At 42.5% G+C, this 15,840-nt stretch overlaps 1 protein-coding gene across 2 annotated transcripts in view; it reads right to left on the reverse strand.

Moving 5' to 3' along the window:
- The window catches only part of jade2 (jade family PHD finger 2), an 87,184-nt gene that overhangs the window by 69,732 nt on the left and 1,612 nt on the right, over nt 1–15,840 (reverse strand). The gene's annotated exons all lie outside the window — the stretch shown is intronic.

Below are 15,840 nucleotides of genomic sequence, written 5' to 3' on the forward strand. Positions count from 1 at the left end.
TTCAGCGCCTCGCGCAACTTCAGCGCCTCGCGCAACTTCAGCGCCTCGCGCAACTTCAGCGCCTCGCGCAACTTCAGCGCCTCGCGCAACTTCAGCGCCTCGCGCAACTTCAGCGCCTCGCGCAACTTCAGCGCCTCGCGCAACTTCAGCGCCTCGCGCAACTTCAGCGCCTCGCGCAACTTCAGCGCCTCGCGCAACTTCAGCGCCTCGCGCAACTTCAGCGCCTCGCGCAACTTCAGCGCCTCGCGCAACTTCAGCGCCTCGCGCAACTTCAGCGCCTCGCGCAACTTCAGCGCCTCGCGCAACTTCAGCGCCTCGCGCAACTTCAGCGCCTCGCGCAACTTCAGCGCCTCGCGCAACTTCAGCGCCTCGCGCAACTTCAGCGCCTCGCGCAACTTCAGCGCCTCGCGCAACTTCAGCGCCTCGCGCAACTTCAGCGCCTCGCGCAACTTCAGCGCCTCGCGCAACTTCAGCGCCTCGCGCAACTTCAGCGCCTCGCGCAACTTCAGCGCCTCGCGCAACTTCAGCGCCTCGCGCAACTTCAGCGCCTCGCGCAACTTCAGCGCCTCGCGCAACTTCAGCGCCTCGCGCAACTTCAGCGCCTCGCGCAACTTCAGCGCCTCGCGCAACTTCAGCGCCTCGCGCAACTTCAGCGCCTCGCGCAACTTCAGCGCCTCGCGCAACTTCAGCGCCTCGCGCAACTTCAGCGCCTCGCGCAACTTCAGCGCCTCGCGCAACTTCAGCGCCTCGCGCAACTTCAGCGCCTCGCGCAACTTCAGCGCCTCGCGCAACTTCAGCGCCTCGCGCAACTTCAGCGCCTCGCGCAACTTCAGCGCCTCGCGCAACTTCAGCGCCTCGCGCAACTTCAGCGCCTCGCGCAACTTCAGCGCCTCGCGCAACTTCAGCGCCTCGCGCAACTTCAGCGCCTCGCGCAACTTCAGCGCCTCGCGCAACTTCAGCGCCTCGCGCAACTTCAGCGCCTCGCGCAACTTCAGCGCCTCGCGCAACTTCAGCGCCTCGCGCAACTTCAGCGCCTCGCGCAACTTCAGCGCCTCGCGCAACTTCAGCGCCTCGCGCAACTTCAGCGCCTCGCGCAACTTCAGCGCCTCGCGCAACTTCAGCGCCTCGCGCAACTTCAGCGCCTCGCGCAACTTCAGCGCCTCGCGCAACTTCAGCGCCTCGCGCAACTTCAGCGCCTCGCGCAACTTCAGCGCCTCGCGCAACTTCAGCGCCTCGCGCAACTTCAGCGCCTCGCGCAACTTCAGCGCCTCGCGCAACTTCAGCGCCTCGCGCAACTTCAGCGCCTCGCGCAACTTCAGCGCCTCGCGCAACTTCAGCGCCTCGCGCAACTTCAGCGCCTCGCGCAACTTCAGCGCCTCGCGCAACTTCAGCGCCTCGCGCAACTTCAGCGCCTCGCGCAACTTCAGCGCCTCGCGCAACTTCAGCGCCTCGCGCAACTTCAGCGCCTCGCGCAACTTCAGCGCCTCGCGCAACTTCAGCGCCTCGCCCAACTTCAGCTCGCCCAACTTCAGCTCGCCCAACTTCAGCTCGCCCAACTTCAGCTCGCCCAACTTCAGCTCGCCCAACTTCAGCTCGCCCAACTTCAGCTCGCCCAACTTCAGCTCGCCCAACTTCAGCTCGCCCAACTTCAGCTCGCCCAACGTCAGCAGCTCGCGCAACGTCAGCAGCTCGCGCAACGTCAGCAGCTCGCCCAACTTCAGCAGCTCGCCCAACTTCAGCAGCTCGCCCAACTTCAGCAGCTCGCCCAACTTCAGCAGCTCGCCCAACTTCAGCAGCTCGCCCAACTTCAGCAGCTCGCCCAACTTCAGCAGCTCGCCCAACTTCAGCAGCTCGCCCAACTTCAGCAGCTCGCCCAACTTCAGCAGCTCGCCCAACTTCAGCAGCTCGCGCAACGTCAGCAGCTCGCGCAACGTCAGCAGCTCGCCCAACTTCAGCAGCTCGCCCAACTTCAGCAGCTCGCCCAACTTCAGCAGCTCGCCCAACGTCAGCAGCTCGCCCAACTTCAGCAGCTCGCCCAACTTCAGCAGCTCGCCCAACTTCAGCAGCTCGCCCAACTTCAGCAGCTCGCCCAACTTCAGCAGCTCGCCCAACTTCAGCAGCTCGCCCAACTTCAGCAGCTCGCCCAACTTCAGCAGCTCGCCCAACTTCAGCAGCTCGCCCAACTTCAGCAGCTCGCCCAACTTCAGCAGCTCGCCCAACTTCAGCAGCTCGCCCAACTTCAGCAGCTCGCCCAACTTCAGCAGCTCGCCCAACTTCAGCTCGCCCAACTTCAGCTCGCCCAACTTCAGCTCGCCCAACTTCAGCTCGCTCAACTTCAGCTCGCCCAACTTCAGCTCGCCCAACTTCAGCTCGCCCAACTTCAGCCCGCGCAACTTCAGCTCGCGCAACTTCAGCTCGCCCAACTTCAGCTCGCCCAACTTCAGCCCGCGCAACTTCAGCTCGCTCAACTTCAGCTCGCGCAACTTCAGCTCGCGCAACTTCAGCTCGCCCAACTTCAGCTCGCGCAACTTCAGCTCGCTCAACTTCAGCTCGCTCAACTTCAGCTCGCCCAACTTCAGCTCGCTCAACTTCAGCTCGCGCAACTTCAGCTCGCGCAACTTCAGCTCGCCCAACTTCAGCTCGCCCAACTTCAGCTCGCCCAACTTCAGCTCGCCCAACTTCAGCTCGCTCAACTTCAGCTCGCTCAACTTCAGCTCGCCCAACTTCAGCTCGCCCAACTTCAGCTCGCCCAACTTCAGCTCGCTCAACTTCAGCTCTCTCAACTTCAACTCGCTCAACTTCAGCTCTCTCAACTTCAGCTCGCTCAACTTCAGCTCGCGCAACTTCAGCTCGCTCAACCAGCTCGCTCAACTTCAGCTCGCGCAACTTCAGCTCGCTCAACTTCAGCTCTCTCAACTTCAGCTCGCGCAACTTCAGCTCGCTCAACTTCAACTCGCTCAACTTCAGCTCTCTCAACTTCAGCTCGCGCAACTTCAGCTCGCTCAACTTCAGCTCTCTCAACTTCAGCTCGCGCAACTTCAGCTCGCTCAACTTCAACTCGCTCAACTTCAGCTCGCCCAACTTCAGCTCGCCCAACTTCAGCTCGCCCAACTTCAGCTCGCTCAACTTCAGCTCGCCCAACTTCAGCTCGCTCAACTTCAACTCGCTCAACTTCAGCTCGCGCAACTTCAGCTCGCCCAACTTCAGCTCGCCCAACTTCAGCTCGCGCAACTTCAGCTCGCCCAACTTCAGCTCGCGCAACTTCAGCTCGCTCAACTTCAGCTCGCGCAACTTCAGCTCGCCCAACTTCAGCTCGCCCAACTTCAGCTCGCCCAACTTCAGCTCGCCCAACTTCAGCTCGCCCAACTTCAGCTCGCGCAACTTCAGCTCGCGCAACTTCAGCTCGCCCAACTTCAGCTCGCCCAACTTCAGCTCGCCCAACTTCAGCTCGCTCAACTTCAGCTCGCTCAACTTCAGCTCGCTCAACTTCAGCTCGCCCAACTTCAGCTCGCCCAACTTCAGCTCGCGCAACTTCAGCTCGCCCAACTTCAGCTCGCCCAACTTCAGCTCGCTCAACTTCAGCTCGCTCAACTTCAGCTCGCTCAACTTCAGCTCGCTCAACTTCAGCTCGCGCAACTTCAGCTCGCTCAACTTCAGCTCGCTCAACTTCAGCTCGCGCAACTTCAGCTCGCTCAACTTCAGCTCGCGCAACTTCAGCTCGCGCAACTTCAGCTCGCTCAACTTCAGCTCGCGCAACTTCAGCTCGCCCAACTTCAGCTCGCGCAGGAAAGCGGCTCTTCATTCCCCGTCTCTTCCCTCGGTTCTCCAGTTTCCGTTTGTAACACACAAGTGACATGTTTGCGAATGATTGCAATATAGGCGTATGTGCATGCGGGCGCACTTCCGGATAAATCGGCAGAAAAATACAAAGAAAAACGTTTTTTTTCTGGCGCATCCCTACAAACAACAAGAGTGAGTGTGAACAGTAGGGCTGTGACGATTGCAGGGTATATATATATGGGGTGTAACGGTTCAAATTACTCACGGTTCGGTTTTTATCACGGTTTCGGTACGGTTTGGTTTGTGTCATGTAGGGATGCGCGGTATACCGGTACTGGAAAAATACCGGTATGCATTTTATTTCAAACGGTACGATATCATGATTTTGCTCATTTCGGTATATGCTGCTGTTCCGATGTTCACCGCTAGGTGGCAGCGCTACCCAAACTGACGCGAAACCGGCAAATGTGGCAACAGAACAAGATGAATACAGCAGTTGAATCTCACTCAACACGCACAAAACTCATTAATAAAGACAGGAGTAGACGTGAAATTTGGTATTACTTTGCTTATAAAACTGCTGAAGAACCATCAAACCTTGCCAAGCATCGTCACTTAATTCCTGACTTGTAAGACATTATGAGATCGACAGGTGAGAGCATAAATCAAACCATCTAATTTAGACATTTTTCTTTTAACACTGATTAACGCACATACATAAGATCGTATTGTTTAAATATAAAGAAATCTCCAGCGTTCGTTTCAACCAGTGACGTTTAGATCTCATAATATTTGCACGCACACTATTGCACTATTTACATTCTCGAAAGACATAAACACAGTTGGTTATGTGACGACTCACTAAAGATGGACATTTGACATAAGTTTGTGTGTATTTGACTAAGGAAAAACAACTTAATTTGGAATGCGCGAGCTCTTTAGGCTTGTGTGTTTGTTGTTGTATGAGCACAAAGAAAACTCTCTTAGCTCCCATATGTATTACGAAATGCTACAAAATCATCGCTTGGATTTTCAAATTGGCCAGGTTTAAAAAGACGTGGGCAGTGATTTCCGTCAGCCGTCCCATACGGAAGCGAAAGTGTTGAATCTGAGCGCGCAGATGCTTTTATAGTTCATGTGCGATGTCTTTTGAAGCCAGAAGCAATTTGCTGATTTTGAGAGAATGGAGACGCACAGTATTGCTGAAATTACTTACAAGAAAGTTTCCAAATGACTGATTGATGTGATAATCTTTGTTGATTAATTTAATAATAAACATTTGCGGTAATTTCCCGCTTCATAAACCCAAAACTTGCGAGAGTGAGTAAAATTATGCGCAATACCGCATCAAAATTCAGATCCTGTATAGCATCGATTTAATATCGGTACTTCGGTATTAGATTGTGGTACCGTACCGAAGACAAAATTGTGGTATCGAGCCATCCCTATGTTCAGAGGGAAAAACCTGTCAAATATAAGAACAAATAATCAACTACAAGCACAAAAACAGAGCAAAGATACAAATAAACTAAAGCTGCGAGCAGCATTTATCGGGGTTCAAGCATTCGAAGACCTTCATTTATGCTGTTTATGTCGAATACACAGAGCTTTTCAGGTTATTTAGGATCTAACAGGAGTTTAGTAACCAAAACGTAAAAATAACATCACATATAATCGTCACTGTATAAATTAAATAAAGAGTAATCATTATTGAAGTTACAAAAGCTCATGCTTTTTTATTCGTCCTTTGTTTGGTTCACATTAAAAACAGCCGCAGGAATATTAGGCTACTGTCACTTTAATGCCTGGAGTCACATGACTGATTATTCGTCTTAGCCAATCACGTCGACAGGAAAAAAAATAAACATAATGTAGCGACGGGAGGTTTAGGGAAAATAGCGCAGTAAAAGACCCGATACAGCACTTACAATGTACTCAAGTAAAAGTAAAAGTACACTGTTTTTAATAAAGTACAACTCCTGAGAAAAACTACTCAATTACAGTAACGAGAGTATTTGTATTTCGTTACTTTACACCACTGATTAGCGCTTGTGCACAGGTGATGACGGCGTAAATGATTGCTAATGTCCGAACAAAGAGTGACTGTTTTGTCCACTTCTTTTGATCTTCGCTGTTGTAACGCATCGGGAAGCCAGAATGCATTTCCATCCACACGGAAATTACAATTAAAACAGACAACGAAGAATTTCTGAAAAGATAAAATACATTTCATCGGGCACTATTATTGATAAAATGTTCTATAATGGACCTATTGTGCTTTTTGCATGTTCATCTGTCTTTAGTGTGTATTGTTGCAGTCCTTCAAGTGCCTCCTCAAGTAATTGGATAAGATAATATCCAAAATAGAAAAATAAAACCATTATAATCATTAATGGGCAGCATAACGATGTGGGGTCTGGTTGAGTTAGTTAGTCGTGTGCTGAAACTGTTATGGTGAGGGGCGGGACATTTCCCAAACACCAATCACAACACACCGCTCCAGCCGACCAATCAGAGCACAGTGTGCTCTTCAGAAGGAGGGGCTTCATAGAGACAGTAAACAGAGCGTTACTGACAGACTGGGAAGAGAGGAGCCGCAAGAATGGAGAATATGAGGAAATAATCAACACTCAAGCAGGAAAACCTCCGACCTCTCTCTGGATGAAAACACTCATCTGCTCGCTCTTCTGGAGACATCCTAAAGATTAAATATTTCAACAAAAATGTGGCTCATAACATGATTTATTATCACATTTTTTGTAGTTCATAATTATACAAGAATTACAAAAATTACACCTGTAGGTGACGACATGTGTCCGAAAAAATGTTTTGTGTCATTAAATCATTAATTCAATCTTTTTGATTAATTATGTTTTTAAATAATTCAAATTCATGAAATATTTTTTCACGGATTGCAACATTTTGTCAGAAGAGCCACGTTATTTTGTTCATAATCATGATCTTTATTTTAAATCGTTATTTTAATCAGAATCGTGCAGCTCTACCACACTGCAGCGTTAACTAATTTTCTAAAATGTAATGCCAAGGTAGTTAAACCAAAGTATAGTGTTATAAACAAACATCCGTTTTTAAAAAAGAAAATCTAAAAAAAACGGTGCTGAATTTGCGATAACTGTGGAAACGCATCATCACCGCGAATGACACGATTCACGCGAATGAACTGACCAACAGCTTTCTGGGTAATTCAGGCACAATCTGAAGAAAAGTTTTTCATGAGACTTCCTAATTTTTTCCATATTTAGGAAAGTGGAAATGTCTAATAAGTCAATAAGTGCTCCTCTGCCGCCATCTACTGGTTATAGTGGGCGTTCATTCACTTTTTTAAATAAAACACAAAATAACGGAAACACTTAAAAGAGAAACATTCGCGCAAAAATAATCAGGCCGACAAACAAGTAGCCTTAACATCAAATACAATAAAACAACTAAAAAAAAATATTGAATTCGGCTAATTTTTCCCACCGATATCCATCTTCTCACAGTCTATTATGAGAAAGGAACAGGAGTTTGTCTACGTTGTCGGGGAGAAGAGAGCTCGGTTTCTTGCGCACAATAAAGCCGTAACGCGAAGATGCGCTTGAGAACGCATTTTTTTTTGTCGTCGTCATCGTCATTGTGGGCTCCCTATATTATTATGAACATTAATTATGATGATTTAGTTTGATAATTTTTTGGTCTGGTTTTAATACAATTCACCGCACCCGCAAAAACAAAACTAAAAAATACACAAACCATTGTAAAATCACAAGCCGATCAAAACAATATTGTAACATGACTTTACCAAAACACAATACAAAAACAAAACAACAAATATGATAATGAATAAAACCATTTAACAAATATAATTGTATTTAATACTTTCATTTTCACAAGTGTACACTGTATAAATTACTTTTTTTTTTACTTCAAATGTTGTGTTTACGTTTGTGCTTGAAAATAATTAGCTAACGTTACTATCTTTAATGTTATTTTGCATTTTAGGCTTATTTTAAGCACACATTACGTATGTGTATTCTGCACATGTATTTGTTGCAAGTGTAATTGTTTGGGTTATTTTATAGTTCAGATGTGCGGTAATCACTTGTGACTGCGTAACTTTTGGGGACAAAACAATCCCGCACACTGAGGCTCTGTTATAAAGCACATGCAAACAGTATTACTTTAATTTAACATGAATAGTTAGTGTGTTACTATCTTGAAAGCGATAACGAGCGTATCAGCGTATCTCCCAGCGCCATCTGCTGGTGAAAATAATCACTACACGATTCGATTGCCCCTATAACCAGCAGGCTATGTAAATGTTGGGCTTTTGTGCGATGTATGTTTTGAACGAGCTGTAAAACGGGGACATTTGCGGAAAACCCTACTCTAGGATTCTTATATATCATAATCTTGACAAACGTCTGAACCCTAAACGCAATCGCCAGAAGTAAAAAGCTAAAGTTAGGCTATAAACGAATCATGCCATGGCCAAGACTTCAACGTCGCCAACCCAGTTTCCGACAACTATTTAAAATCTGGAAAGTTTGAGTTATAATAGTTTGCAAAAGCGCGGGCATAAACACAACGATGCTGTAAAAGCGAAGCAGTGAGTGGATGAGTTTTCCCATACAGCGTAATTATATTTAATGTCCAATGTGACAAGCTAAAGATATTAAAATATATATATATATATAAAATCACAAGGAGGTATTACTAGGGGTGTGACGAGACACAAGACTGGGTTCACGAAATGGGATTTTTACACAGTATTTTGAAGAAATCCTCAATGATGAGATGCATGACTAGAAAAACAGCTCATCATCTTGTAATGAATGTCATTAATTTCTGAGTATGAATTATCATATGCAGTGAAACACAACAAGCACTGTAACAAACAAACTCAACTGACCTCTCTCTTCAGACCTCAGAACTGCCCTAAATCTCAATAGAAAATAGAACTGTGGTAAATCATGCTAGAACGGGGTAAATCATGCTAGAACGGGGTAAACTGTGGTAAATCATACTAATACTAGAACGGGGTAAACTGTGGTAAATCATACTAATACTAGAACGGGGTAAACTGTGGTAAATCATACTAATACTAGAACGGGGTAAACTGTGGTAAATCATACTAATACTAGAACGGGGTAAACTGTGGTAAATCATACTAATACTAGAACGGGGTAAACTGTGGTAAATCATACTAATACTAGAACGGGGTAAACTGTGGTAAATCATACTAATACTAGAACGGGGTAAACTGTGGTAAATCATACTAATACTAGAACGGGGTAAACTGTGGTAAATCATACTAATACTAGAACGGGGTAAACTGTGGTAAATCATACTAATACTAGAACGGGGTAAACTGTGGTAAATCATACTAATACTAGAACGGGGTAAACTGTGGTAAATCATACTAATACTAGAACGGGGTAAACTGTGGTAAATCATACTAATACTAGAACGGGGTAAACTGTGGTAAATCATACTAATACTAGAACGGGGTAAACTGTGGTAAATCATACTAATACTAGAACGGGGTAAACTGTGGTAAATCATACTAATACTAGAACGGGGTAAACTGTGGTAAATCATACTAATACTAGAACGGGGTAAACTGTGGTAAATCATACTAATACTAGAACGGGGTAAACTGTGGTAAATCATACTAATACTAGAACGGGGTAAACTGTGGTAAATCATACTAGAACATGGCAAATCATGGTAAACTACTACTAACTACTAAAAATCTACTAACTAAAACTCAAACTATTTCAAACTTTAAACTTTTCAAACTATTTTAAACTTTAAACTTATCAAACTATTTCAAACTTTTCAAACTTTCTAGTCAACTTCCCAAGCCAACTTAAAGTTTGTATCGACGAACTTTTTAATCTAGTTTATTCTACAACTGTTGACCTCCTAACTGACCTCCTTCCCACAAACTGATCATAGATCAAGTGCAAGCATAAACAAAGCACTCAATATTCAAAGTGCAAAGAGAGACCGAATGTTTCTTCAAGAGCTCAGAGATGGTTACAACACAGCCTAAGATGGCGTTCATATTGAGAGATATTCTCATGCCTCAGGGCGTTTTCTGGAAAGCGCTAGCGTTTACTTTCACTTTCAATTTCGTGATCGTATGTGTACTCTGTGAATAGGGATCGGTGGTGATGAACGCGCATTTTAAAATAGACGTTTGTCTGATGCTGCGTTCACACCGAATATTGGACGCTTGAACATTTTGAATCCATTTGCGCGTCCACAGCGAATTGGACGTGCGTATAAATCGAGCGTTTGAAGCAAAATAGACGCGGAGCTGCGCCTGGATGACAGCTCACTCTCACTCCTGTGTGTATATTTTAGGCTAATAAAACGAAATATGTCATAAAACACCACTCTACCTTTTAATAAAAAATATTAAACATTAATAGCCACACGAATGTGGTTCAGGCAACGCCTACATTATCTTCACAGCATGTATATTTATAACAAACTAAATATAAAACACAACCATGCCTCTTTTCGTTTACATTTAAAAACAAATATTAAACACATTAATATGTGGTTCGGATACGTGTGACATAAAACACAACCCAGTCTCTTTTTGTTAAATGTCAGTTCATGTGTGATCAGTAATAGCCATTATAAAAGTATAAGAAGCTGTACAAGAAATAAAGTAAACAAAGTCAGCGCTAGGACAACGGTAAAGTTAAATATCCGCGAATTCGCTTCAAACGCGTGAATAGGGATGAAATTTATCACGGTTATCAATATTATCACGGTTTTGTTCAAATGAGATGAAAGTGTTCAAAAAGAACAAATACAAGTTTTATATTTGAAAATCAACAAACAACAAATAAATCAAGTAACTATGCACTTTAAGATAGATTCTATTCTGTGGGATTTCCTTCCTTATAATGTCCGTCGTCAATAGCAACGCATAAATAATAACAATTTGGTGGAAATATAATCTCTATTATTATCTCTGTAAATATATTAATACTCTCATCAGTGTTCTCAGCTATGACGCATTTAAATCTAGCAAATTTTGTGTAAGAGACCAAACAGTATCCTAGGGAAATAATGCATATTAGAGGTCGACCGATAGTGGATTTTACCGATAACTAGGTTGGACCGCACTTGCCGATAACCAATTAATAGACCGATAGTTTTTTTTAATGGACATTGGATAATAAAAAATAAAAATAAAACAAAAACATAAGTGCTGAACTTTATTACAAGAAATAAAAGAACGGTACTGATCCATGAATATGTGCTAAATTAAAAACATATGAATATTAAAATGAGAATTTCTAACATAAAAAAAAAATCCCGAATTTGAGGTCGACCGATAGTGGATTTTACCGATAACTAGGTTGGACCGCACTTGCCGATAACCGATTAATCGACCAATAGTTTTTTTTAATGGATATTGGATAATTTAAAAAAAACAATAAAAAAAAAAAAAAAGTGCTGAACTTTATTACAATAAATAAAAGAACGGTACTGATCCATGAAAATGTGCTAAATTAAAAACATATGAATATTAAAATGAGAATTTCTAACAGAAAAAAAAATTCCGAACATTCCAAAAACATTAAAATATTACAGGTCAAAGTTGTTCCTTTAGCTATATTCTAGAAACATATACATTTCACTATACAAGTCCCTATGCAACAAGGATGTATTAGCTCACATGAACTATATGCATTATGCAATATATATTTTTACAGCATGTATTAATATGAGCACTACAATTATACATGTTAGTTCATAGTGCATTAACCAAGGTTAACAGGTAACATAATAACAATGAACAATACTTCCGAAGCATTTATTAAAGCTGCACTGAGTAACTTTTTTAGTTTATTCTTAGCTAAAAACACTTAGTTCTTTCAAAAATATATGTGATCATTAATGTATATTTACTTCTTTCAAGTAATAAAGTATTCTGGTAAGTTTATAATATGCCATTGTAAACACATACGGGTGAGGGTTCGAATGCGGGTCGCCATGTTGATCCTCCATCTTGAAAGTACATTAGCCAAAGAGGGACATTCCCGTAAACTCAAGCTTGGCCTTTGGCGTTTTTAACACTCGATGGCTCCGTGTCCAATGTGGACGAGGTCGAGCTGGAAGCCACGTTAATCTTGGACTAAATCAGCCACCATAGGAGTTAAAATCGGAATTGAGAAGAACAGAAACTAATATTCACTGGATGGTCATATACAAGTTCACCACTAGATGGGGGAAAATATCACAGTGTAGCTTTAACCTTAGTTAATGTTACAAATTAAATCGTATTGTAAAGTGTTACAATTTCATGTAAATCCAAACAGTCTGCTTTTAAGAAGGCAATTTACGTTATCTGATAGAAAAAACGAGTGCGCTTCTGCTTTCTTTCGGCAGGATGACGATACAGTTTGCTTTCTCACGTCACTAATTTTATTTACGCAACATTTGGTCCGGTCGGACTTGCGTAATAGGTAATCGCTTAATCGGCAAAACCGATGAATCGGTCGACCTCTAATGCATAACCATATTTTCATATGACTTGACAGTTTATTTTATTAAATATCAAAAATCCCAAAGGTTTGCATCATACCTGACACCTAGATGAACACTTTACAGCTGGTTTTATGACCATACGTCATTCTCTTCAAACGCTATAGAAGTTAGAAACATGTATAATCTTGTATGTTACTTTACAGTCCCTAAATTCGCGAATCTCGAATGTCGAGCCGACTTTATGCCAGTCACATCAGATGCGCTGCAGTTCTGCTGTGTTTGTATGAAACTATTTTCGCAGCTGAAATAGAACAAAAACAGTCAAACACTGTATGATGAGTGAATCTCCTGCGCACATCGTACGTTTTGAGTGCAGATTTCAGCGAGTGAGAGCCACTCGGAACAAAACTCTGGCTAATCTGAACGCCTCTGATTATTAGAAACACGTGTGATTGGTTATAATGCGCAACGCGATTATAACAGATGGTTTTTGAGAAGACTCTAATAAGTTCAACCGCCAAAGAGGCGAGTGTGAGTGGTAGTAATACCAGACGTAGTTTTGGTATTGAGAGTCCACTTGCCTTGCGTTCGCAGATGTTAAGTGTTTCCCCGGATATTCGCGCCGCGTTAACCAATCAGGAGCTTGCTCTAGTAGTGACAACAATGAGGACAAAATCATATGTGGATACCCGGAGCTGTCAACACATCTTCATACTTTATAGAAACAGAAATAAAAGGATCTTGCCTGAAAGAAAGTGAGTGAGGAGGTCGGAAAGTCTGGAGAGCTGTAAAAAACTCACTTTACTCAATTTGAGCTACACATATTGAGACTACAAGCTAGCTAAAGCCGGCAAATTGAGCTTATTAGTATTTTAAAACAATCCATGTCAGCCATTTCACAACGAGACGAGCCGCTGGCAGAAGCCCCGCCCATGAGGCGAATTCACGTCTTGTGTAGGGAATGTCACGCACGAATGAAGCGTTTTTTAAAATGTTCAAGCGTCCAACTTTGCGCGAATCGCGTGATTTATTCGCTTCATTTACGTCTGGTGTGAACGCACCATAAGACGCTCAACTGGTGGAATCGCATCCACCGCGCTAAACTAACTTTTTATTAAGTTTTCTACTTAAACACTAAACGTGTCTACGACCTTCAGACGCGCGTCAAAGCGTCTTTATATTGACTTAACATGGAAATCACTCGCTCCAGACTAGGGATGCGTGGTATACCAGTACTGTGTGCATTTTATTTCAAACGGTACGATATCATGATTTTGCTCATTTCGGTATATGATGCTGTTCCGAAGTTCACCACTAGGCGGCAGTGCGCTACCCAAACTGACGCGAAACCGGCAAATGTGGTGCCATAGAGGAACAAAATGAATACAGCAGTTGAATCTCACTCAACACGCACAAAAGGAGTTAATAAAGAGAGAAGTAGAAGTTAAATTTGGAATTACTTTACTTATAAAACTGCTGAAGAACCATCAAACCTTGCCAAGCATCGTCACTTAATTCCTGACTTGTAAGACATTAAGAGATCGACAGGCGAGTGCATAAATCAAACCATCTAATTTAGACATTTATTTTATTTTCACACTGATCAACGCACATACATAAGATCGTATCGTTTAAATATCATGAAATCTCCAGCGTTCGTTTCAACCAGTGACGTTTAGATCTCATAATATTTGCACGCACACTATTGCACTATATTCGCGTAAGACGTAACCAACTGTGTTTATGTAACTACTCACTAAAGATGGACATTTTTGACATAAGTTTGTGTGTATTTGACTAAGGAAAAACAACTTAATTTGGAATGCGCGAGCTCTTTAGGCTTGTGTGTTTGTTGTTGTATGAGCGCAAAGAAAACTCTCTCTTAGCTCCCATCCCCATGTATTACGAAATGCTATAAATTCGCTCGCATGTTCAAATTGGTGAGGTTTAAAAAGACGTGGGCAGTGATTTCCGTCAGCCGTCCCGTAACGGAAGCTTAAGTGTTGAATCGGAGCGCGCAGATGCTTTTATAGCGCATGTGCGATGTCTTTTGAAGCTAGAAGCAATTTGCTCATTTTGAGAGCGAGAGAAAGGAGTATTGCTGAAATGACTTTGCACAAGAAAGTTTCGAAATGACTGATTTGATAATCTTTGTTGATTAATTTAATAATAAACATTTGCGTTAATTTCCCGCTTTATAAACCTCAAACCTGCGAGAGTGAGTAAAATTATGCGCAATAACCGCACCAAATTTCAGCCCCTGTATGGTATCGATTTAATATCGGTACTTCGGTATTAGATTCGCGCTGGTGTGAACGCTGCTGCGCAACGAATCACGTGATCAGTGATGCGCAGTATGGTCGACTCGATTGGACTGATGGGATTGAAGCGACTTATCCACCTGAATTACATTGTTATTATTTCTATAAAAAGGTGAAACGACAGCATAAGTTCTCTCCTAACTTCACCCTCACACTCCGTCATGACCATATGACGCGAGACAGCTTTTCACCTCTCGCGAGATCTTTACTCATGTATTTTATGCCGGAGAATAAACGTGAACATCCTGAACTCATGTTCACTACAGAACTTATTTCAAGCATTTAACTTCAAACCTTGACTTCAGGACGATGGAACCGGTGTCATGACAAATCTGGTCCCCCCAAACTGTCAGTTTTGATTATTCTCACAAACAATATTCTTTTAAAATACGCATCGCTTACTATTAGGGCTGTCAAAAGATGAATCGCGATTAATCGCATGCAAAATAAAAGTTTGTGTTTACATAATATATGTGTGTGTACTCTGTATAATTATTATTTATATATAAATACACACACATTCATGTATATATTTAAGAAATATTTGCATGTATATACATTTATATAATCTATAATATATATAAATATAAATGTTTTATACATAAAAATAATATTTTTTTCTTAAATATTAACATGCTTGTGTGTGTATTTATATATAAATAATAATTAACAGAGTACACACACATATATTATGTAAACACAAACTTTTATTTTGGATGCGATTAATCGCGATTAATCTTTTGACAGCCCTACTTACTATATAATGCGTGCGAAAACACATTAGTGCATAATAAAACCAACTGAACGCAATTTCTTACACTTGATTAACAGTTAATTAATCAATAATAATAGCCTATTAAGTGAATAATTGAACATCATTAATTTGTTTGATTAATAACTGAAATATTTGGACATTTAACACAAAATTAAATTAAAGATGATTGAGAATATATGTAGGGTAAATGCAAATGTGTGTTTCAGGCTAATCGCTTATCTGAATGCTATGCTAAGCTAACTAAATGCAGGTGTAAATGGTCATTATAATGTAGTTGGAACATGATTTTGATGGAATTATAGGATAATCAGGCGCTAGTACCTGTTAAAGGTGCAGTGTGTAGTATTTATGAGGATCTAGTGACAGAAATGCAATATAATATACGTGGTGTATAAAGAATGAGCCATTTCTATCTACACACACCGCAGGTACAGTGAAGCCGCCATT

This window comes from Gobio gobio, assembly GCF_949357685.1.
Source record: "Gobio gobio genome assembly, chromosome: 14".
Taxonomy (NCBI): domain Eukaryota; kingdom Metazoa; phylum Chordata; class Actinopteri; order Cypriniformes; family Gobionidae; genus Gobio; species Gobio gobio.